Source organism: Thamnophis sirtalis, unplaced genomic scaffold (genome assembly GCF_051295495.1).
Source record: "Thamnophis sirtalis isolate CommonGarterSnake01/CBP01778 unplaced genomic scaffold, rThaSir2_p1.2 scaffold_6, whole genome shotgun sequence".
In the NCBI taxonomy this organism is placed as follows: Eukaryota; Metazoa; Chordata; class Lepidosauria; order Squamata; family Natricidae; genus Thamnophis; species Thamnophis sirtalis.
This window is the reverse complement of record NW_028261386.1, coordinates 111,729,780-111,755,947: the sequence shown is the minus strand read 5'-3', so window position 1 is coordinate 111,755,947 and position 26,168 is coordinate 111,729,780.

Genomic DNA, 26,168 nt, shown 5'->3' with positions numbered 1-26,168 from the left:
ATTTATATTTAAAGCAGATGTACGATTGCAAATACAAGGTAGTGGTAATATTCTAAGCGCATATTTTAGGGACTTCCTCCCTTTTCCAAACCTCACTCATGTGGAACATACACTCATTTCTGTAACAAAAATTCTTTCTACTCTATTGGCAAAATGAATAGCATCAACTCACAATATTTAAAAATTTAGTCACATCCACATCTTGCAGCCTATAAGGAGCTTTCACGCTTTTGGGCTCGCTTTAGATCTTTAATACCCTTTCCTTTTGTGTCAAGGAGCTCACGAGGCGTAAAGAAGCACTGATAAACCCACTTAGATCCCTTCCTGGGCCGTCACCTCACCCTGCCAAGCAGCTTTAGGTGGTAACTGATCTGTGACAGGCTGCCACTCAAACAGAGCATTTCTGAAAGCTGACACAAAAGACTGAGCGCTGGAAAAGGGGTAGGGAATAAGAAAATAAACCAAACTGTATCAGCCTCTCCCTCCCTCTCTCTCTCTCTCCCTCCCTCTCTCTCTCTCTCTCTCTCTCTCGCTCCCCTCCTGTTTCCACACACACACATCCCTCTTTCTTCCCCTTCCTCAGTTCATGGCAAGGGCAGCTTACAGGCAGGAGATAGAGATCAATAGCCCTCCCAAGCTTGGGACTGCCCCAGTTTATTGCTGATAATAGAGGCAAAAGTGAGAGTGACAGTCAGACAGAAGTGGACACTGGCTTCCCATGGGATAAAAAGGAGACAGACGGGAAGACAGTGGGAGAAGAGGAAAACAGAAAGTGTGTGTGTGTGTGTGTGTGTCTGTTCAGAAGAATGTCACTATTGATAACTGCAGCTGTTTTCTCCCCCCTTCCTTTTGGGGCGTCATGCTGAACCACACTGCGGAATGATCCTCCATCACAGCCAACAGTCAGCACTTGATGGGTGCTTAAGGGTTTCACAAGCAGGAGGAGGTCACCAAATGACATCCTGGCTTAATTTCCCGAGGTCTGAAGGTATGACACTCAAGCGATGACTGTGCTTGAAGGGTCTGTCCGTTGGCTGCCTTTGAGCTCTTCAAATGGAGAAATCCCAGCCTGCTGAAATAGATTACATTATTCCTCCCAAAGACTGGTTTTTCTCAGAGCCTAACCGTTCAGTAAGAATAGCAAACAGGACTTTTAATTGAATAAATGCAATTCCACTGTTTTGTTTGCTGAGTTTTGAAACATTTGAAGGCAAGGTTTAAGAAGACTGCTTCAATATTTTTTTTTCAGAATAGGTAATCATTGAGATTGCCTGTGGAAAAAACCTGAAGCTTTTACTATTTTTATTTACATTGCTTAAAAATTGCATACGTTTTTTTTTGCCCAAGATTATAGGACATTAGAATTGTAATGGAGTAGTCCAATTGGTTTTAAGGACCCATTGATCATACTTAGTTTTTACCCTACATCTTATAAGGTTTCTTTTGTTAGAAGTGATTGCATTAGGTTGACCTTCTCATTCATCAATCTCAATAGTTATTTGTTTGGCATTATCTCTTAGTGATAATGTTATCTTTTCCATTAAATTTTATATCATTTATGTTTTGTTAGGGGACAACAAAATATATAAGAAATAACTTTATCCTGCTGGAATTGAAGTTTTTATCATCCTCACCTTCATCATCAATTCTTCTATATTCCCAACTTGAAACATCATAAATTCTTTCTGGGGAAGACGGCAATTAGAAATCAACAGATTGACAGAGAGCATGTTGAATGCATACTTACATAGGAACATAACATACTTCCCAGCACCTGTGCCAATTCAATGCACATTCCAGAATCGAATTTCTGAAATATTTACTAAAGAAAAAAATATATGCCATTTATCGATGGCGATACCCAGGAAACCCCTCCTTCATGGGGATATTTTTGGACCTTATGATGCTGTTCTCCATTTCATTTGCTTTCTCTCCCTGGGCTACTTCTGAAAGCAGCTGGATACTGTGACTTCTTACATGTTTTCCTGTCCATTACACTGCAAGCAGCTATGTAATTTTTGAACCTGAACTTGAAGGCTTTTCAGCTCCCCCCTGTTATGGCCTTTTGGCCACCGGCCCCTCCAGCAGCCAAATCAGATGAGGAGACAGAGTCAGAGTTGGGGCCAGCATCAAGGCAATCTGAGCTTTGAGAGGGAAGAAGAAATGGAGCTATCAGAGATAGAGACAGAGGTAGAGCCTGGCCTGTCCATTAGCCCCCAGATGGACAATCAACAGCCTCCAGGTCCAGAGGTGGCTGATGAGGAAGAGAAGGAATAGCTGGGTCCCATGCCTAATGCATGGATGTTCAAAAGGCAGAGGAGATGAGAGCAGTGTGACTCTATGGGCAGGTCTTCGGGACGGAAGAGCCACTGCTGCTAGCCAAGCCACATCCTAGCTCTAGGGATAAAAGGCAGGGGACAGAGAAGAATAGGTGTGGCAAATAACTATTTATCTCCCTGTTGGTCAGCCACTGATAGTCCAAACTTCTGAATCCTGCCTGGAACTGTATTGGAATTCTTTCTAGGAATCTGCAGGGCTGAGAGTCGGGCATGCCTTTGGAGCGTGTGTGTGTGTGTGTGTCCACTCTGTGTGTCCACTCTTGAAAAAAGAGCGGGAGCACCTTCCAGGACTTTCGTTAGGAATGTGGTGAGTGAGAGCTTCGCTTTCCACAGGCACTTAGAGACTTCGTTAGCCTGCTGAGAGAGACTCTGCTGAGTTGCTGGTGCTTATAATAAAGGAAGTGTTTAGTTAAAAAACTCAGTGCTTGCCGTGTTTGGAAACTGAATCAGAACACCCCCTTCCCAGTTACATATTTTAGGACTCCTACATAACTGGACTATGTGTGGAATAAAACCAGTAATATTATTTGTCAATTTTTATAATTCTCCAAGTGAAAGTATAATATGAGCATTAGTCCTCATTACCATCACCATCATCATCATCCTAGCATTATTCACAGAGCTGTGCAACAAGAAAGAACACATATGTTTGGTGCGGGATGTTTCAGTTAAAGGAGAATTGATACAAGAACCCAGAATGATATAATTCTGGGAACAGTTAATAATTGCAGTGGGTTGTTAGTAGCAAAGAAATGCAGGAACATCTAAAGCAGAAATTCCCTGGAAGAAGAGAATATAGCAACCTGGTGTTCTTTAATGGAATGCAGCAGTAGCCTTACGTATCTCATCATTGGGCATAAAGGCACGACTCTGAAATTGATTATATCTGGATAGATTTGGTTCTTCTGAACAGTTGTGAGGCAGGAAATGGGATAATGAAGAAAGAGAAGAAAAATGTACTTCTAAATGCTATAATTTTCCTCTTTGAAACCTCCTTCCATTAGGTGCCTCAGATGCTTATGGGAAAAGATTAGCCAATCAGAGCCTGATTTACCATTACCTCCACATCTCATTGGTTACTGTCCCTCTCAATTTATTTGAAAGTACCATCAGTTCCTTTTAACTCTTCTCATCATCTTTGCAGCTCAGGCACAAAGAAAACACATACAATAAATACATATATCAGTACAGAAAAAAAAAAAAGATTTTGAAGAGAATCAGTCATTTATCCCCATTCAAACTAGAACATGGTTCATCTTCATGATTTTATTTTGCAACAGATACTTTAATAGCTTCCTTTAAAGTAAATGTAGCATATATGTCTACAGTGCCTGATATTCCATGTTACTTCTGTTCATTTTCTGAAGAAAATACAAGATATTACAGGGAGGTCAGATTAGTAGTACTACTATTAATATACTTCTCTAAGGTATAATTTTCTAAACCCTTTTAAGAAAAGAATATTTTTTTCTTAAATGGTCCATTTTCTAAGTCTCTCAAGGATTAAAAAAACCCCACCATCTCTTAAATGGGTTGCATTGCATTGTAAATAAAATGTGTAATAGGATATGATTTTAATGTCAGCAATTCATTGACTATTTTGGTAGAAGGAAAGCTCCTTCAAGTGAGCCAATGCACCTCAAACATTCAAATAGATTCAATAGCAACAGTTAGATCTGAAATAGCGACAGTGGCTAAGATTTGTCACGTAGCATAGAAAAGATTGCCAATTTTAAATCTGGCAATTGTTTTTTAATTACATTTTTTCCCTGAGTTTTTTATTTTTGTTTATATTTAGTCTGGCCTTTTTATTTTATTTTATTTTTAAATGTCCTGTATTACCATGTTACCATTTTTCCCAATCATTGGATGTAGAAAAATTATAACCCTGGTTCATGTTGGCTAAGGAGCTAAATATGCATGCACTTTTATACAGGGACAATACTATGTTGACAGATATGAGCCCAAAGGACCTTCGGCAAATGGTAGATTGATTATATGATGCCACCAGTGGCATGGATCTGAAAATTAATGTGTCAAGGATCAATGTAGTTGTGTTTGACAATGTGATGGAATGTCTAGCAGACCTTGGGAAAACAAAGGAGACCAGCAAGACAGTTGAAGGAGGAAACAGGCCATTTATAGGAAAGATTCTTGAGTCCAGAGGAGGGGGGAAGGGTGAGAAAGAGATTTGGAATAACTCTGCCTTAATTACACTAGATTTAAGTTTTGTGGAAGAATTATTTTGGTTGGCTTTCAAGTCTCTGTTAATTACCTTACTAGAAAAAAAAGTTCTTTCCAGATTTTTAACAGTCCTTGTTCCTGAGCTTACCAGCCTCAGAGGGCTTGACAATTGGAGACGTTTGAGAGAATAATTGCATGTTATACATGCACAGTAAAAAAAATGCAACTAGACAATATCTTGCCAGAGGTTTTTACTAAGGATAAAAACACAGATTGAGAAAATTTAACTCATGAAAATGTTTGTAGAAAGTTAATGAACATTATGTGATCTGTTACAAGGAATTCATGTTTGTTAAAAGAAGTGAAGATGGGGCATATATGAACATGCTTTTTTAATATAGCATTGAACAATATATGTACAGAAGATATGTACATGTGTATTAGAAGAAATACAAAACTAAATTAAATGCATCAGGAAGGATGTACCTGAGAAATATGTTTTGTAAAACATGAAAAGATAGAGTCAAGAATGAATGAAAATACAAATATATTGACTGGTCCTAAAGAATTGAACCCTAATCCTAAATTCACCTTCAATAATGACAGGAAATATGTAGTTTTACCTTAAATGCTGAACAAGATAAGAAAGGCTGCTGGGCACATTGGCTTTTTCTTATCTAAGAGAATTGATATCTGCAAGGAAATGCATTAAAAAAATCTATCCAAATACAAGGTTAAATGTTTGCCAATTTCATAAACTTATGGCCTGGAAAGTTAGCTCCAGTGGATATTTTTTAACAGGAAGGAAGTACGGTTCTTTAAAAATCCTCTTTAAAATAATACCACTAATTAGAATGGGTCAAGAGATGCAGGGACATTTCAGAGATAATAAACAGACAAGAAAGAAAGAAAGAAAGAAAGAAAGAAAGAAAGAAAGAAAGAAAGAAAGAAAGAAAGAAAGAAAGAAAGAAAGAGAAAGAATGCAATTCAAGAGATATTTGAGTTTTCCATCTCAAACATGATTGCAAATAACTGATTGACATCTGTACCACAAAGAGCTGTGGTATCCCCCGAAGAGAACCAAAGATGAAACATTGTGCAATAAATTAAACATCCCCAGAAAAGCTTTGGTTATTGAGTTTCACTTTTTGTGGTGATATTTCTAACTTTTTAATTGCTACAAAGGAACAGCTGTCACCACTAAACCAGATGTGCTACTACTGTCTTGTCAGACAATTGTGTACAATATATTTTACAGTTAAATGGCCATTAAAAATGTAAGGGCTCTTACTGTGGTGCTAAATAAGTTAATAAGGTATGGGCAAAAATATTACGTTTTAACTTTATTAAAGATATTCTCTACTGTTTTCAACTTGAGTAGCTGAAAAGGAAAAAAAGAGTAAGACATAGATGAGTGGCTATATAAATGGTATAAACAAACAAACAAACAGAGTTTTTTTTTAGGAAGTTGAGCCTCCTCAGCACTTTAAAATGTTATATTGCTCTGGTTACACACTGTTGTGGTTCACTTAATCATGACTTGCTGAATAAACCACAGTAGTCTGACTTTACACATTGAGCCATGCCATAAAATATGTGAGAAACCACAGTGGCTGGGTTCACATAACACTGTAAATCAAAATCAAACAAGTCACCCTGTGCCTCAATGCACCATGAATGAATAACACACACAGTCTGGAAAAGGAGTTGTGTCCTTGCTGGCAATCTTTTATTTAGAATGAATTCTGTGAGGTATATTTGTCAGTGAGTGCAAGTATACCTCATTTAATTCCCTGAAGCATTTGGGAACAGGAAACTACGAGTAATCCAAAGTTTTTAAAAATGAGAATATTTAGATAACCAGTTTCACAGGGAAAAGTCAAACATCCTTTTGCAGAAAAGTTGTGTTACAACAAGTCCAAAAAATAGTTACTGTCCAAATCTGCATATCCAGGGGTATTGTAATTTTCTGAGTCTTTTCTCAGAACCTCTGTGAATATTTAGATATGTTTACAGAATCATCAGTTTATCAAACATTTCAGTGCCCAGATAGGAATCTGTTGTGATAGCATGATGAGACAATAATTTGAATAATGAATATTTTGAACGTCATGATGGCTGTGTCATTACTTTGATTCTGTTGCAGTTTGTTATGGACACCACTGAACACCACCAAAAGAATTCTGGATATTTAGACTGTCTGCATTAAAAATTTCAGACAGAAGTTAAGACCACAGTGTGAAGGGAGAAAAAAGATACATGTCATGTACAACTACACAAGAGAGTTAAAATTGTTTGCAATAGTTCTTTGCGCTATGACTCCTAAGTTGAGGAAATAACAAATTGACTGATTTGGTACACAAATTGATATGGTTAGATTGATTTTATGTTGTAGAGAGACCTCTACACTTTTAAACTTTCAATGTTTTTATTTTCAGGAATAAATTGCATTTCTGGGCATGTGTGATATGCACCAATTTAAAATTATTTGAGTTCTTCATATTGTTAAGTGTGCTTCAGTTTGAAAGAGTGAGAGGCTTTCCTACAAATGCCAGGTAAATTGCTCTGTAAGTCCAGAATCCCTGATTACCTCAGAATTGAAATGCTTGAAGTGTTCTAATAATTTCCCATTCTCTATGATTCATGTGTTTAGAACCACAATCATTTCTAAACTGAAGGGTTCTCATTATTTTGAAGTTTCATGTGCTAAATAAATGATTCAGCTATGTTATTTTCTACCTTTTTTATATTTTTAGTTTTATTTCTTTGTTTTTAATGTGGGGACAAATGTTATACCTTTTCTGACATGTTTTGGAAGGTTACACAGAGAGTTCAGCATTCACTATTTAAAATAGAAAATGAGTCAAATTTCTTGGAATTGTGTGTTGATGGCTGGGTAGAGAGAGTGGATGGAAGTCACAACATAGAGAGGGGAACTAAAATGGTTACCTTTTCTGACACAGGGAAAAGAAAGATGAGGGTTGTTGTTCATCCTTCCAAGAAAAATAGAGGAGTAAAGAAACCAGGAGTAATGTGTAGGCATGGCCCAAATAGAATAGAATATTTTGGCAATGAATGAAGGGAGAAAGTACAGATACAGTTAAGTTTTTTTTTTTCAAATAAGGGTTTTTTTACAAGGTAAAAATAATGCAGATTTAAAAACAAAGTAAAATAAGAGTGCTACGTAGAAAAGAAGTGAAAGCAAAAGATCAAAGAAAGAAACAAAAAGAAAAATGATATAAACAAATGGCTTCATATCTCTTTTTACAAATGGATTTATAATTTATCCTCTTTCTACCCTAGTTCCCGTCTTTTCACATTCTAATCCCCAAACCCCTAAGTCACAAGATCCTTTCCCCCATTTTCAACAGTCTATAAAGGATTTCCAATCACTGACAAACATAGTTATTGTCTTTTCCCTAATGAAACAAGTCAATTTTGCCATCTGACAATGAAAAATGTTTTTTAAAATATGACAGCAAGCTTCTCTGTGTTTCCTTTCTTTTTTGTAAACCTTTTCTTGAAGGTGAACATTTTAAACAAGATGTCTTGATTTATTTTATTTTATTGATTTATTTTTCATATATTTATATTTATTATGTTTTATTTCTTTGGCACAGAGAGAGGAAAAAGAATGGAGGAAAGAAAGAAGGGGAAAGAAGGAAGGGAGGAAGATATGAATTTCCAATACTTCCTTCCAGGTTCCCACAAGGAAACGCAATGGGAAAGCCAGCAGGAAATCAGAAGTTATGGAACAATACCGTATATGCAAATGCATGGTGCTTTTTGGAGTGTGTGGCTTATTCTTAGCTTTCTGTTCATATACTTATCCAGATACTTTCCCATCAAATCTCCCCAACACAATATGGAATTTATGCCAGGGAGATAGCCTAAAATATGATGATCTCCATTGGGTGTTGCCATCCAAATTAAATCTGGCTGGACCCTACATATGCCAAATGTTGGTGCCATTTGGTAATGTTGGTAAGATATATACACACAAAATCCAAATCATTTGCAGAAAATATGCTCATTTTTTAAATGGCAATTAATTGTTTATTTTGCTTTTGCTCTTTGTACCTGCTTTTAACAATAAGATGAAAATTTCAGTTCAATGGACTTTTGCCAATCTCTCTGGTCATACTAATGGGGAATATCACAGGACCTTAAATTATCGTGCATATTGTTAGATATGCAAATATCTGAACTCACACCTTTTCAGTCTCCCTTGGACGCAAGAACATGCAGTAAATGCAACAAGAGGCTAGTGGCCATGCAAATTCATATCAGTGGTTTGAATCTCATTTGTCATTCTTGAAGCCAGTTTGTAAAAGACCACTGAATTAAACCATATTTCTTTAGATTGGCTCCTATGGAAGTAATTTCAAAATGAGCAAGGACACCATACGTTATTAATCATGACTGTTAGGTTGAGTCCTCAACAGACCAAATTTTGCTTTTGTCAGACATAACACAGCCATACAAGAACCATTACATGTTTCTACTTTACTGCAAGAGGAGCACTTAATGCTGGCTTCCTGTCAATCGTTATTTAAGATACATTTATAAACAGTGGTCTTCCTGAGGGATGCATAAATCATACACTGCATCTTTGTTATGCCATATTTTAGCAGAGTGTTAACATGCAAAAATAACGGTTTGTCACTCACAATGTGGATAAACTTCCGTTACACTATTGTGTTGAGGCTAATCCATGTACTAAAGGCAGATATAGAATATGCTAGAAACTTTAATATACGACCATTATGAACCTCAAAGCACACAAAGATGTTAGTTCTTCCTCCCCCCCCAGCCCCTGACCTTGTAACTTTGCTTTTTATCTTCAAATAAAAGAGAAATGTAGTTTTCAAAGAAGCCTACCTTGGACTCAAGGTATTGTGCCCACTATTGCATAATAGCCTGTAAAAATAATCTCCACATTTTTTTCCATTTAAAATCTTTGTTCAGGAGTGTTTTTCTTGTTTTCTTGGTCGTTAGGTTTTCCAAAGAAGAAAGCCTTGCTTTCAAATGACACCGACATTCATTCCAGGCTTGAGGTTGATATACTTGCTCTTTGAGGAGACATCCATTTGCATTGTTTAATATAAATATAAGCATATTTTTTCAATCTGATTTTTGCTGTAACTCACTACTGAGTTGTAGTCTTCTTCATTAAATAGAAATGAAATATTGTCCATGTGCTAAAGTTCTCTGCAAACCCTTCCCTTGATTTGTTCATGTTCTGTTTGCAAAACTCCTGCTGGTGATAGCCTTTATAGTACATATGATTATTTCAGCAGGTGCCAAAACTTAACTGAGGTTTGCATGAAGAAGTCTGCAAAAATACAAACAGGCTTAGGTTCAGTGACCAATGCAGCTAATGGGATCCACTGAGAAAAATACCAGCACCTACTACATGGTGATCTGAAAGGGAAGGGTATTATGGTATGTGGGAATGAAAATGGTAGGGAGGTAGAAGAGATGTAGTCTAAACCAGTGTTTTTCAACCTTTTTTGTGCAAAGGCACACTTTTTTCATGAAAAAAATCACGAGGCACACCACCATTAGAAAATGTTAAAAAAAATTAACTCTGTGCCTATATTGACTATATATAAAGTAATTTTCCCATGGCACACCTTACACTATGTCACGGCACACTAGTGTGCCGTGGCACAGTGGTTGAAAAACACTGGTCTAAACAACCATCAAGAAAAATGTATCTTGTCCCACAAAAGCAAAAAGAATCTGAGAAACATCTCAGAAGGGACACTAGAAAAGAGGAGACACCCAGTTCTAGTCCCACCATAGGCATGAAAGCCAGCTAGGTGACCTTGGGCCACTCTTAGCTCAACTGCCCTCACAGCAGGGTTGGGATTCAGCCGGTTCACACCAGTTCAGGAAAACCAGTTGTTAATTTTTTGCCCAGTTCAGAGAACCAGCTAATCCCACCTCTGGCTGGCCTCACCCCGCCCCTCCCAGGACTTCCCCTGCATGTCCTGTTTTGGCTTCCAGGCTGGTGCAGAAGTCTGTCCAGACTCAAAACAGAGCATGGGGGGGTGTCACATTCCCCTCCCTCACCATTTTGGCTTCCAGGGTGGTGTAGGAGGTTAGGATTTTCCATTCCTGTTTTATTTAGAGTTTGGCGCAATTAAATAAATCAGTTGTGGTTTCATTAATGAATACTGATTAAAGTGATATGAATCATTACTGGACCTTTGTGAGAAACTGAAATTAAAAGTTGATCTGGACTTTGATGATTAAATAAGGGATTATGGAAATAATGTAGACAAATGTTAATCTTAAAGTAAGACCTTGATATATATAGTTGGAAGTCATTCTTTTTCAGTTTTCCTTCTTTTCCTCTTGCTTTCTTACGCTTTCACTTTTTCTTTGCTGAGATCTTTTTTTCAGATCTGTTTTTTATTTGTTTATTCCTTAGCATAATATTTTTTTTGATGCATGAAGGATCAAACACTCAACCATTATAATTCTATATTCCTTATTTACAGAAATCATAACAACATTTTGAATGAAATCCACTGGGAGCCATCTCATATATCACATGCTCTAAGCCCTTCTAACCAAAAACTGTTTATTGATAGAAGATAATATTTGTAGCTTAGGGTGGAACTGTGGCTTCCTTGGTGCTCTCTGAGCTTGATGGTTTTCTTGCAGATGTTTCAATACCAAACTAGGTAACATCATCAGTACTAGAAGGAAGTGAAGTTTGCTCTTATTTTCATATAGTAGTGGCTTACCCTGTGCTGATCAGTTGTTTCACAAAAAGTATTTTGATTGGTGCTGGGTCATTACAACCTCAGGCATAGTAGGGCTATTCTTCACTCCTCCCTCAAATGTTCTTTAAAATACAGAGTTTCCCAGCATTACTTTAGAAACCTCCAAATTGCAAACTGTGGTTACTCATCCTAAAATGAATCCTCTTTACCCGAAGCTTCAAAACTTGCTGTTTGCTGGGGAGGTGTGTAGCTAAATGTCAGTCTACATTTAGTGTACATCTGACTTTGGGGATATTTCTTCATAACCAAACAAATGTACATTTTCTGTGCAGTTCACACCCCTTGCTCACTGGATCTGGATGTCACAAAGCAAAGCCCACATTTTGTAATTTATCCCACACCCCATTTTGGCTGGCAGATGCTGCAGGAGGCTAAGTGCTGCCTCCCTCTCTGGCCACGCCCACCCTGGCCACGCCCACCCAACCATATCCACCCAACCGGTCATTAGGGTACTGAATCCGTTGTCAAATTATTTGAATCTCACCACTGCCTCACAGGATTGCTGTTGGGAAAATCGGAGGAGGGATAAGCTTTTTAACTGCTGATATTATTTCTAAAAATAATAAAGGTGAGATCAAAATATTTCTTAAAAAGGGAGGGGAGGTTCTGTTAAGTAACTTTGCAATAAAGGTTTCTGTTTGTTGTCTTTATTACCTTGAATGGCTGAGAAAGGGGGAATCATTGCCAATATCATAGAACATCAGGGATACTGATGAAGATGGGACATATTGTATAGTTTGGTTGGAAATAATATATGGTTGCTGATTGGGTATTCTGGTACAAATACGTATTTCTCAAATCAGCAAGGAAGCTTACCCATATTTAAAAGTACGCTTGGGAATTTCTCCCTCCTCAATCACCTCCCACTAGATGTCAGCAATTGTGGCTATTAATCTCCTGAGGTTGACTAGCTTCCGTGAGGACCAAGGCGTGAATTTAGCAACAATAAAATGATGCTACAAATCATAAGCTTTAATTTTCAGGCACGTAATAAATCTGTGCCTAGTTTTTACATTTGATGCTACATGATTGAATTTTTGTGTGCATAGGATACAGGGCTGATTATTTTTGTTGTTCTTATTAATTGCTTCAATTATGAGGGTGATGTGAAATGAGACATTCCAGAAACAGGTGTATATCAGCATTTGAGTGACGATATCAGCTTCCTGCAATAGCAATATTTTATTTACTGATTCAGTGTACGAAAAAGATAGCGGGGTTTACTTACGGAAATATAAACTGTCACATGAGATGTAGAGATGAGTCATACTTGTTATGAAGATTTGTTTCACTTTAATTCAAAATGTCAAGCTCTTCAGTGCTTGTTCTATAGTGTCACTGCCAACTAATATAGTTACTCCACTACTATCAAAATACTTTTGTAAATATTTTTGTAATGTGTGTTGGATTACATAGGTATTCACATGTTTACCACCCTGTATATTCCCAGTAAGGTCCTCACAAATCTGATTCCTGCATAGAATGACACTGAGAAGAAAAAGTTTTACGTATCTCTTATGTATTTGTTCTAACACTTAAGTTTGGTTTTAAGAGATAAATGTGGTAAAATTAGAGATAAGTCTGAGAAAAATCTTTTCAATGCTCATAAATCTTGAAAGAGCTCAGACTGTCTTAGTTTAGACATGGGTTGATTTCACACTTTATACTAATCTGCTTTAACTCAGATTTGTTGAATAGGGTACAATTGGCTCAGTTCATACATTCAGTCATGAACCATGGGTTAGAAATACACAATAGGTTCATCCAACAAACAAATCAGAACTAAACAAGCTACATCATGTGTGCCTAACAAAGAGTAACAAAGAGGAGCACAAGTATTTTTGTGATATACTGTAGAATATACCACTGTATAAACCTTGCATACCGCTGTATTTGAGTGCTACAAAATGGAGAAACGTTCTGTTAAAGAAGATTCATGGAAGTACTTCTTGTTAGGTTTCTTAATATTTTCTCTCCACCTTCTGAAACCTGCTGCTTTCCAGATGCTGGGTTTTTACATCAAATATGTGTTACTTTTGGGGATTCTGGTTGGAATCATGGGAACTGATATAATTATAACAGTATAATTGGTAAACATTATGTTGGGAAAATTATCTAACTTATTCAACTTTATAATGAGTCATTGTTAATTGACTTCTAATAGTTCCTAGTATCTGTCTCTGTCTGTCTGTCTCTCTGTTTATTTAATATATATGGCCACCCATCTCAATTTTTGATAAATATTTAATGTATCAATAACACCCTTGAATATATGTTCTCAATCCAACCAAAGAGTTACATACAGTTAAGCAAGACATGTTGATAAGTAATGCCAGGATAATTTTTTAAATGAATTTTGAGTGTATTTGCATAGTCATCTGAATCTTTTCAGGTGAGATATAGTTGCTCTATCTATATGTCTCCATTCTGAAATGCAGTCAGTGGAAAATGCATTTGAAGAAGTATTGGAAGGACTGTCTATCAGGATTAGATTAAGGACAAATGATGCCCTTAGCATAGCCCAACAATGGCCTACCTGGGTCCCTTTAACTGCTTAACTCATAAGACATTAAGACTCAGTAAGTGCTGAAAACTAAAGTTTAGTGTGTTAGTGAATGAGTTAAGATCATGATAGGGGAAAACTACTTCGTGGTGCACCCCTTCCCTTGATGCCCTAAGGGCATGCTTCTTTTGCTTAATCCTTGTTCTGACATGCTTAGAACATATTTGTCTTTTAAAGTACTGTATGGTTTACATCAGAAGTGGGTTCCTACCAGTTTGCACCTATTCGGTAAAACCGGTTTGTCAAATCTACCAAACTGGTTAGAAGAGGTTCCACCAGTGGATCCGGAAAGCAGGCCACACCTACAGAAGAGGTTCCAAATTTTTTTGAAACCCACCACTGGTTTACAGATAACTATGGTGGACTATTCATACAGTTTATTACATTGTTAAATTGTGATGTTATTTGTGAAGCTTGAATTGTAATGTGTCCTATCTGAAAATTAAAGCATACAGGAAATAGCTCTATGCAAATTCTAAAATAAATAAATACATACATAAAATAAAACAGCTACTAACTTTCTGACACTCATTTTTCAGTAATTAAATCCAATGATTCCCCCATCATAATCACATTAAATTATGCAAACTGCTCTAGATCAAATCTCTGTTCCAAATATTAGGTAAGCTTGCACTACAATATGTTAAAAGTAAAAGCAACATATTCTTTTTTAAAGTATAAAAACATAAAAGCATATTCTTTTTTAGAGTATATTTTTATTAAAGTTTTCAAACAAGAAGGTAAAAAGCTAACAGAAACTAAAAGACATACAGTAAGAAAGGAAAAAAGAAAAGTCAAAGAAAAAGCAGAAAGTGGAAGAAAAGGAAAAAAACTGAAGAAAAATAGAAAAGAAAGGGAAAAAGATACAATGAAGTGGCTTTCCATATTTTTCACAGCAGTTATAAGAACAAATATATATTGACTTGTTTCTCTAAAATTACACCACATTACGCTTCTTTCTATAATCTATCCTGTCTAATTATCAAATCATAAATCATAAGTGTTTTTTTTCAGTTCATTCAAAAAGTCCATAAGAGGCTTTCATTCAGTAATAAATGTAGATAATACCTTTTTTTTCTAATCGGAGAAGCCAATTTATCAGTTTCAGCAAAAATCTGTCAACTTCGCCAAGTATTCCTTTCCATTTGTTTGCATCATGTTGCTGGAAACATATATTGAAACGATATCCCAAAGCTTTTTTCTAACTAGTTTTCCATCAATTCTAAAAGGCAAAGTTCTGGCTTCAACTGAATTTTGATCTTTAAAAACCTGTATACATTTGGATCCATTTTTTTTTTAGTTTTTAAACACATACATAATAATTGTGCTGTTTATGATACTATTCATTCATTCATTCATTTATCAATCACATTCATTCATTCATTTATTTATCAATCACATTTCTATACTCTTATCAAAGAGACTTTGGTTGGCTCATAATAAAAATATGCCAAAATATAAAAATATGAATCAGAAGAAAATTAAAAACAGAATTAAAAGATAAGGTTATGGAATTAAGAGTTAAAAAGCTAGAGAGAACACTCTCATGATTCCACCATCTAAGGGTATTGCCTAACACTCTTTAAACCTCTATGCCAATTGGCAGATCCAACCTTTAAGTCAAAAGATTTCTGTATGCATATAACATTTCCATCATTAAAGGGATTGGCAAGGACAATACAAATAAAGCAGTATTCTGAAATCCCATGCGTCGTTACCAAATTTGAAAATGTCTTTTTCAGCATTGAGAAACTGGTGCAGTCCCAACTGAAATTTTCCACATGTGGTTGGAAAACCTGGCAGGTTGCAGTCCTCCTAACTAAGGCCTTACATTGAGAACAAACAGGGGGTGTGCCTGACTGTCTGTGTGTGCATTCTATTCTTTATAATAGGGCTGTCAACCAGTGGAAAAAAATTACACCTTGATTTATTATGTGCCCTTTAACTAACTAATCCATCAATTAATTGATTAAATGTATTGGCATATACCCAAACCTGAATAGTAGATGCCTTTTTAACATATTGAAATAAATGTAAGATAATTTGTATTTTAATAAAGAAAAAAAGGGCTGCTCATTAAAAAGACAGACTATCATTTGCTCGTTTCTTTTTCATTCTTGATTTGGTAACATATTGACTTTAAATTGGAAACTTGTGCGTCTTTGCTTTTCCTGATTGATGTTGAACAATCTACCTATTAAGCAAATGGAACACGGATTGCTTGTGCTTCTGTATGCAGGCCTACACATATTTCTAATAGCCCTGTATGTATTATAAAATTAAGCTTTATGACTGGTAACTTATGGCTACTTACATTTTACCTCTGTTTTTACAGTGAAATGGGTGGTATATCAGACAGCTTATTAAAGAGACAAGCTTGCTGCTTTCTCAAAGTCGGATGACAGAACAAGTCAGGGTATGTATTGTAATTTCAGTGCTGCAATACATCTTGAAGCTGTCTGAGGCAAAACGCTTGCTAAGCATTGCATTGGGGCTGTCAGAATGCTTCATGGGGTAGTAATTAAATTGAAGCAATTGTACTCTTCATTTGGTGGAGGCAAGCCAAAACTATATGTAGAATAGAAATGTTTTTCCATAAACCTTGCTTGTTGTACTTGGCTTTTACTTTTTTTAAGCGAAGGAACGAAATGTCTTTCCTTGAAGGATATTTACTTCAATAGAACAGGTTGAACTTTTCACTGTTGTTCCTTCCCTTTCATTTCTGTATTTGTTAGCTATGGTTTCTTCTGCTTCGTATTATCCTTGAAGGAAAGAGGACAGCAAGAACTTAAAATCTAATAGCTAGTATCGCCTGCTATCAGTGGACTAAAGACTTGAAAAAACAAGTTGAGTCAAGATCTGTGTCTGCACTGGAACTGTCTCATCCCAATTAGACCAACCTGTCCCACCAGGTGAGGTGGATATTTATTTATTTGAGTTATGTGCTCTTCATCTCATCTAGAGGCTAGAGCAGTGATGATTAACCTTTTCGGCACCAAGTCCCGAAACTGGAGCATGTGTGTGCGCGCATGTACACACACGCTGGAAGAGAGCATCTGGCCGGGGTCATACACGGTGGACCAGTTGGCTGGTGTACTGGAGCACAACGGAACCCAGAAGAGCAGCTGGCAAGAGTGTCCATGCCCACAGAGAGGGCTCTGCATGTCACCTCTAAGCCCAATCTGTCTTGTGAGCTTATGCACTAAAATAAGCCCTCCTCTGAAAATAAGCCCCACCATTTGCTGAGGGGGAACATGCTCCACACACTCCACATGTACCTGCCATCCACATGGAAGGGCCTTGCAGATAGCACTCCCACAAACCCTAGCAACTGCGCCCCTTTGTGGACGCAAAAAGAGTGGCAGGCCCAGCAATGCTAAGGCTAGCAAGAGTGTGCCAGAAACAGAGACAGAACTTCTGACCCTCTCTGGATCAGCTGATCCGTGGGCTGCAGACTGAGCTTAAGGGGCCTCCTGCACCTCAAAAATAATAAGACCTCCCTGAAAATAAGGCCAAGCACTTATTTTGGGGGGTCAAAAGAAAATAAGATCCTGTCTTATTTTTAGGGAAACATGGTACATCTTGACAAATCTTGTATTCACACACCTAATTGCAGTATATTTATTACTATATGGGGAGGTCAACAAAATAGTCAAGATTATGACTTGAAATGTCTTTTAAATATGTTGTTTGGAAAAAAAGTGTGAAAGATTTTTGGAGGAAAACATTGAAAAATTGTAAAAATAAGAAAAGTATATATTTATGCTCTTGGCAGCCAAATGTGCCTTTTAATGGAATTTAGATAAATGGGTTTTTTATGATAAAAAGCAACACTAAAAGTCATGATTATATTTTTCATAGTTCATTTGTCTTCTTTGCCCTGCAGATCTAGTGTGGAAGGAAAATGAGATCCCTAGTGAAGTCTACATTGTGATTGACTCTGAAGATTCTGAGACCAATTGTTACTTAATGGCCCTTATTGGCCTATGCAATAAAAAGAGATACGATCTTAAAAAAAACAAAATCGATGGTTCTTAAAAATGTTAAGAAATGTCATTTTTGTTATACATTAATTCTTCAATGCTGTGTTCTGACATCATCAACGTTGCCTAAAAGTGTTATGGTAGACAATTAGATTGCATAAATGATGTGCTTGGTTCCCATGAATGTCCAGAAGAAACAATCATTATAATGAAGAAAGCGAAGATCATAATGATTTCATTATCTGAAATGGCACAGAATAATACTCTTTTGTCTTGTGGTTTAAGTCAGGATGTCTATGGAGAGTCTCAGTGATGCAGGCCATGGTTGTCCCAAAGGTCCTGTTTTCAAAAAGCAACTGGACTTTCTGTTTTTTCTTTGAAGATGTTTCACTTCTTATCCAAGAAACTTCTTTAGCTCTGACTGAATGGTGGGGAATGGAAGGATTTATACTCCTTGCAGACAGGTCATTTGCATTCTTCAGAGAGTCACTGAGGCCACCTGGAGGTTTATCTTGTCATCGGGATCACATGCAGGATATTTGCCTGACCAGAATATATGAGATGGACCTCTAGGCCATGATGCCTATCAATACCTATTCCACCCTAATTTATGGGCATATAGGGCTTATTTGCTTTTTTAATCTAAAACATGACAACGTACTTTAAAAAGTTTGGGGCTCCTTTGCTTGAGATTAACCAAGTGCTCAATGACATATTTGTTGATGTTCACCAAACATGTCTATTCCAGTCAATCAAAATATAGTTGGAAGGGATCTTGGAGGTCTTCTAGTCCAACTCCCTGCTCAAGCAGGATAACCTATACCATTTCAGATAGGTGGTTGTCCAGTTTTTTTCTTAAAAACCTTCAATTATAAAGCCCCTACAACTTCTGACAGCAAGCTGTTCCATTGGTTAATTGTCCTCACTGTTAGGAAGTTTCTTCTTAATTCCAAGTTGCTTCTTTCCTTGATTAGTTTCCATCCCTTGTTTTTTGTCCTGTCCTCTGGTGCTTTGGAAAATAACTTGGCCTCCTTTTCTTGTGGCAGCTCCTCAAATACTGGAATACTGCTATCATGTCACTCCTAGTCCTTCCTTTTTCTAGCCTGGACCAATTCCTGAAACCGTTCTTCATATGTTTTGTCTCCAGGTCTTTTAATTCCATCTAATTTTATTTTTATTTTTACCTTTAATTAAAACATTGAACAAAAAGAAAAGTACTTTCCTGCAGTATACCATGACCTGTGGTTTTTTTTTTTTAAATCAAGGAGTAGGTTGCTGTTGCTCACTGCTTTTTGGAATGTATGCGTAGTTACTAAGAGGGTCTATCTTGAGGTCCCACTTGAGACACTCTGTAGTACTATAGTTCAATGTTACCAATGTAAATGGATCTTTTGTATTTTACCACTGTGTCTAAGGATGCTAAGGATCCCTGTTTTAGATCCCTGTTTAACAACTTTTCACAAAACTGTGACACATGAACTTTTGAATTAAAGCAAAGGAATGATAGTAGCAGAGGTGGTATTCAGCAGGTTTTGACCATGTCTGGAAAATCGGTAGCGGAAATTTTGAGTAGTTCAGAGAATCGGTAAATACCACCTCTTACTGGCCCTGTCCCCATCTATTCTCTGCCTTCCGAGTCCCAGCTGATCGGGAGGGAATGGGTATTTTGCAGTAACCTTCCCCTGGAGTGGGAAAGGAATGAAGATTTTACAGTATCCTTCCTCTGCCACCAAGTCATGCTGCCCGCCAAGCCACGCCCACAGAACCAGCAGTAAAAAAAAATGAATCCCATATGCATGTGCCCTTATTAGATGGTGATAGATATTACTTGTCTTTTTGGGGTGAAATCTTCCAAAATTATTGAGATGACTCAGAAGCAGCCAGGCATTATTTCTTTGGCATATTAGATCTCTAATATATTAGAAAATTTAACTTCAAGAAGATAATCCAAAGCTTTGAATTCAGCACAGCACTTTTCTAATCCACCTTTTCATGACATTGGTAAAGTTCAAGTGGTGAAAAAAAGACTACCTGAGTCAATGTCTGGATCTCAATAGAGTCTTTAGCAAGGCCTAATATTTGTCACCTTTGTATTGTCTGTTTCATTCCTTATTTACGCATCTATTACAAACTCGGTAAAAAGCCATGGGGAATTTTAGTAGGAGCACTTTATTTCACATATGATGTGTTGAGAAAGAGGTCAGAGAGGATAAGGCAATAATATCTCCCTATTTCATATTTTAAAGGTTTTCCGCAGTCAAAAAACCCTCCTGTAACCTTTCTCTAACTTGTTCTTTCCTGAAGGTGTCTTTTGGACCCAAACTATGATGACTTAGTGAAATGTCACATAAAAAGGTACATGAAGATTTAATTAGAAGATATTGTTTTATGGAGGATTTGATCATTGGCCACTTAAAATTTCTTTGGCCCTTCAAGCAAGATATATGTTGGCATGAAATATTTTCATTTAAAGGTCTACAATAAAGTGATGTGTTGTTATGTCACTTCCTGCCAGCATGTTGAGTATTTGTAAGCATCCCATACTTTGCATATGGGTTTTATAGGTATAGTTCTTCATATTGTATTTTGGTCCACATTATTATGGATCATAATGTTTCTGTTATATAACTATTTTTTAGTCAAAGTGAAAGTTGATTCATTTAATGTGGCTGATATTTCACATCTTTAGCTCCACGCCACTAGTTATTATGCTTTTATTAATGGAAATCCTTATTTTCAAAAGCGGATATTCACAACGGAATGAAACCTCATTTTTTGCACATCTGGGGTATGTGTGGGTACAGGGTAAATGTGCTTAATTAATTAGAAAATTATATTCCTAAATAGGAAACATATCTGATAAGATTCAATGGAATTTATTTCTAGTACTTGACAGTTCAGCTAAGAAAGCCTTGGAAAATATATTTAAATACCATAATGTGTGTGGGGGTCCTCTGGGTGCCGTCAGCCGGACAATGCTGGCTGGGACTCCCCAGGGGAGGGCCTTCTCTGTTGTTGCACCCGCCCTGTGGAACGATCTACCTGCAGAGATCCGGACCCTTACCTCTCTCCCAGCCTTCCGTAAAGCCGTCAAGACCTGGCTGTTCCGGCAGGCCTGGGGCTGTTGATTGATATCCAGCCCCGTTTAGATGGAATGGGTGACATGAATTTTAATACTGTATTTTTATTTTTTATCTCTATTTTTTATAACTAAATGTTTCTTGTCTGTTGTGAGCCGCCCAGAGTCCCTATGGGAGTGGGCGGCATACAAATTCTAATAAACTTGAAATGTGTCTATACCTGCAAAAATCAGAATTGTTCAAGTGATGGTGTTCCCTGCTCTTTTCCTTCTCTTTCCCTTCAACAGTTCTTAGGGCAATGAACAAATAACAATTAATATAGAGATGAAACATTTTTAAAAACCCATGCAATAAAACAGTAGGGAAAAAAAGCAAATGAACAATGTTAAAAGTCTCACAGGTCTGTCTTTATCTGGAGTTTGAAATAGGGTGGGGGTGGGGATAGTCATCCATTGATAAGGCTGCAGAGCAACATCTTGGAAGATGATAAGAAGACTTGGATTGGAAAATTCAGCAAGAGATAGCCATATAAGTTACAACATGGTCCTAAGCTGCAAAACACTTTACAGTTTTGTTCAGAACAGAATGGGGATCCCATGCGATAACTTTTTGATTACCTAAAAATAAGACTGAAAGCTAAACGCAGGTGACAATGACATCTATAGGTTTTTTTAGGGAGAACATCACAACGTAAATGTGCAACGTTTATACTAAATTCCTTGCTTCTAATTCCCCCCCCCCTCATATCTTGATATGTACAGTATTCCTTTTACTTATTAGGCTTCATTTTATGGCTTTTATTGGCTCTAGTTTTGCTACTAAGGTTGATATGCTACAATATAGTTTTTATTCGTTAATTTAATTTGTCATACCTCTACATGACAGTAATATTTTAAAGTGATTTCTTAGTAACTGTTGTTAATTTCTTCATAAGTACTCCTGTATCTAATATTAATGGGAGTGCATTTCTTCAGCTTTGGCATATTCAGGACATTTTGTTCTATCTAGCTCATGTGAGACAAGATTTTTTGGGGGTAATTTTGTCTGAAATTTTGATGGATTTTATGAAATTTAACAATTTATATGGAAGAAGATTCTTTTGAAAAACAAGTTAGCAGCATGATGTAAAAATTTTCATATGAGAATATTAATAGGAAAGAAAAATGGCATGGATATATAAGAAATTGAACTAGATTCCAAGCTAGTTAGATATCTGTGAATATTGCAATGGATATTATAAAAGATAAAGTCCAATGTTTTGCAAATAAAAATAAAGTGCATATATAAAATTATTTCTCACTATTCTTCATGGGATGATAGAGACAAAAAGCATAGATTAACTTTACAAAGCCTCATTATAATGGAAAGCAGAAATTCTATTAATATAAGCAGTATTCTTTAAAGTCTATACCCATGTTTCGTATACATGCTGGCTATGGAATTCTGGGAGTTGAAGTCCATATGTTGTAAAGTTTTCAAGGTTGGGAAACATTGGTCTTCATTGTACACCATAGCTCTGGATTTTAAAAAAAAATGTTTTTTTAAAAAAATAACAGGAACAGCAAGGTTTCCAAAATGTAGTTTTAAATTATTCATCCCCAAATATTCTGAAATTTTGAACTGTAAATTTGTTTGCTATCAGAGAGGCATGAAACAATGGTTTTTAATCCTGCAGCATGAAACTTAAGGAATTTTTATTCTGTTCATAGCTCTAACATAATCTCCTAGAGATAGCCATTAATGTTAAAAGTGGTGGAATCAGTTGTAAAATTTCTTTCCAAAGTGAAGACCCCACATTTTTTATTTGAAAATAAGACATTGAACTTTCTGTTTTGGAAATAACCACAAAGTGATAGAGATAATTTTATACCATTCTGTTGCTTTGACCCAATGATTCCAGATATTAAAGGCTGCAAATTTAGTCAGTCTCAATAACCCTCGTTGCCAGCTGGGGTTGATTTAGATGAGAGGTATACACAGAGTTTTCAGAACATTTTTTTCTCCTCAGAAACATTTCGTTGTTGTTAGTTTTGAAGTCATGTCTGACCCATCACGACCCCATGGACAATGTTCTTCCAGGCCTTCCTGTTCTCTACCATCCTCTAGAGTCCATTTAAGCTCACGCCAACTGCTTTGGTGATTCCATCCAGCCACCTAATTCTCTGTCGTCCCATTCTTCTTTTGCCCTCAATTGTTCCCAGCATTAGGCTCTGCTCCAGTGAGCCCTTCCTTCCCATTAGGTGGCCAAAGTATTTGTGTTTCATCTTCAGGATCTGGCCTTCTAAGAAGCAGTCAGGGTTCTAAAGAACAGTCAGGTAAAGAGTCAGTAAGAAACATAATTTGACAAATATAAAGAGCAAAAGATTCTGATTGGTGAAACTCAAGGTTGAATATACTGACTGTATTTTTTTCAAGAGCACACAGACAACAGTTCTAAAAACAAAATGGACTGTTCAGGTTAGCTAAACTAACAATGATGAACTGCAAAACTGCCCTGCACTTCTCCCTTGTCATTGGACTTCTTGAGTTGAAGACAGCAATTTATTTTGCTTTGATCATCTGTGGTGCTACCTCCAGTGCAAATGAACATGTAATTTTTGATGGCATCAAAGTTGAACTGGTGTTAGCGTGGGGCTAGGAGTATGCTCTGACTATCATCTGTCAGAATTTCTGACATAATTTAATTTCTGCAAGTGCATGTCCTCCTTGGTAATTTATGCATTCTGAAATAAATCCCAAGTGTTGAAATAAAACTTGTACCTAAAGTGTATTGGAATTTTCATTGTCTCTATTTATTGCCCACCATCTCCCTAAGTCACAAAATTGGATAAAAGGTAATTGTTATAACAATAAAACAGTATTTATACATTGCATTGTTCAGTTGCATTTACTTTCACTGATTGGAAATCTCTGTACAGGAACAGAACACAGAATGAAAATAATGATAATTTTCATCTCCAGTATAATGCAGGACTATGAGTTAGGCTTCCCTGCACCCATTTTCTGTAATATAAGATTATTTAGGAGAAACATAACTGAACTAGTATTAATATGATTAGAGAAACTACCTTTACAGTCTATTTTCTCTTATTTTCATTTTGTTTCATTGTAAAACATGTTTTAGACAATTACTATTTATCAGAGAGTTCATGCAGAAGGAAAAAAAGTAATGTTCAACCTGAATGTTACAATATATTATGTTCTGAAGCAGATAGAAATATCATTTAAATTGTCCTCTTCACATAAAAGTACAGCAGAGAAAATCACTTAGCAAATAAACACTCTGATCAGTTATAGATTGGAAGATTATAAATAGGTTTTGGTCTATAAATACGTGTGTGTTGGGGTGAGATGAGTGGCAAACAAATTTAGTAATAATAACATGAGTGTGTGCATGTGCATACACACCTTTAAATCAGTATTAACTCCTAGTGATTGCCTAGACATATCCTTATAGTTTTGTGGACAATGTTTCACAGAAGTGTTTTGCTGTTGTTTTCTTCCTAGGGCTGCAAGAGAGTGACTGCCTGGTTTCTAGCCTGTTGCTTTAACTACTACATATAATCTCTAAATACTTATCATCTCCTAGTTCAGTTCAGTTCAGTTTATTAAATTTCCATGCCGCCCTTTTCCCCCGAAGGGGACTCAGGGCGGCTCACAACTCGAACCGGGGAGGGGGATACAGACAAAAGATTTAAAAACAACAACATAACAATATATAATTTAAAACTCACAACAGTCATACCATTCGAGACAGCTCTTTAGCCCCAGGCCTGTCAGAACAACCAGGTTTTGAGGGCTTTGCGGAAGGCCTGGAGGGTGGTGAGGGTTCGAATCTCCATGGGGAGTTCGTTCCAGAGGGTCGGAGCAGCCACAGAGAAGGCTCTCCTCCGGGTAGTCGCCAGTCGATACTGGCCGGCAGATGGGATTCGGAGGAGGCCTAATCTGTGGGATCTAATCGGTCTAGTGGAGGTAATTGGCAGCAGGCGGTCTCTCAAGTACCCAGGTCCAACACCATGAAGGGCTTTATAAGTAACGACTAGCGCCTTGAAGCGTATCCAGAGACCAATAGGCAGCCAGTGCAGCTCGCGGAGGATAGGTGTTACGTGGGTGAACCGAGGTACACCCACGATCGCTCGCGCGGCTGCATTCTGGACAAGCTGAAGTCTCCGAATACTCTTCAAGGGCTGCCCCATGTAGAGCACGTTGCAGTAGTCCAGTGACTGTTGTGAGGGCCTCCCGGTTCAGGTAGGGACGCAACTGGTGCACCAGGCGAACCTGGGCAAATGCCCCCCTGGTCACAGCCGACATATAATATCCTATAATATCCTATAATATCAATTTCCTACCAAATTCATTCCCTTGATCAAACTGTATACTTTAATGCTTTGTTTCGGTCTTAAGAACGATCCCCTTTGTAATAAGAACTGATTTTTATTTCTCATGTTCTGAGCACCAGCATACTAACCTCAATGTTTTTAACTATTATACTTTCCTGATTTTTCACAAAAAGTCCCCAGTAATCTTACTTCCTCTTACAAAGAAAATCATACCCTGGAGGTTTTTGAGAAGAAATCAGACAGCCATTTATCTAGAATGGTATAGGACAGTGATGGCTAACCTTTCTGGACCGGCTACGCAAATCATGCATGCACCTGAACCCACAAAATGCAATGTGTCTCACGCATGCATCCCGCCCTCGAGCATGCATGTTGGTCCCCCCGCATGCACCCCCTGTGGCCCCCACATATGCACCCCACTTCCTGCGCATGTGCCTGCAACAGCCGTGCCCCTGTGCATGTGCACACAGGCCCCTGCATGCACCATCCACCCCTGCACATGTGTGACAGAGACCTGAAGACCAGTTGGCCAGCAGGAGGTATGTGCAAATGTGGCAGAGCTGAGCTGGGGTGGTAGCACACGAGCCCACAGAGACGGCACTGTGTGCCACCTCTGACAAACGTGTCATAGGTTCACCATCACGGGTATAGGATCTCCTGTTTAACAGGGGGTTGGACTAGAAGATAACCAAGGTCCCTTCCACTTCTATTATCCTTATAATAATGCCCAAACTGTCTCCAGATATGAAGGAAGGATTCCTTCATGCCCTTTAAAATAGGGACGGAATGAGTGAAATTTTAAAGAGGAACTTTTGGAAAAGATTACTCAATCCTGAGATTTAAAAGGCCATGAGAAAGAAATCCCAAATAATCCCACTTTGC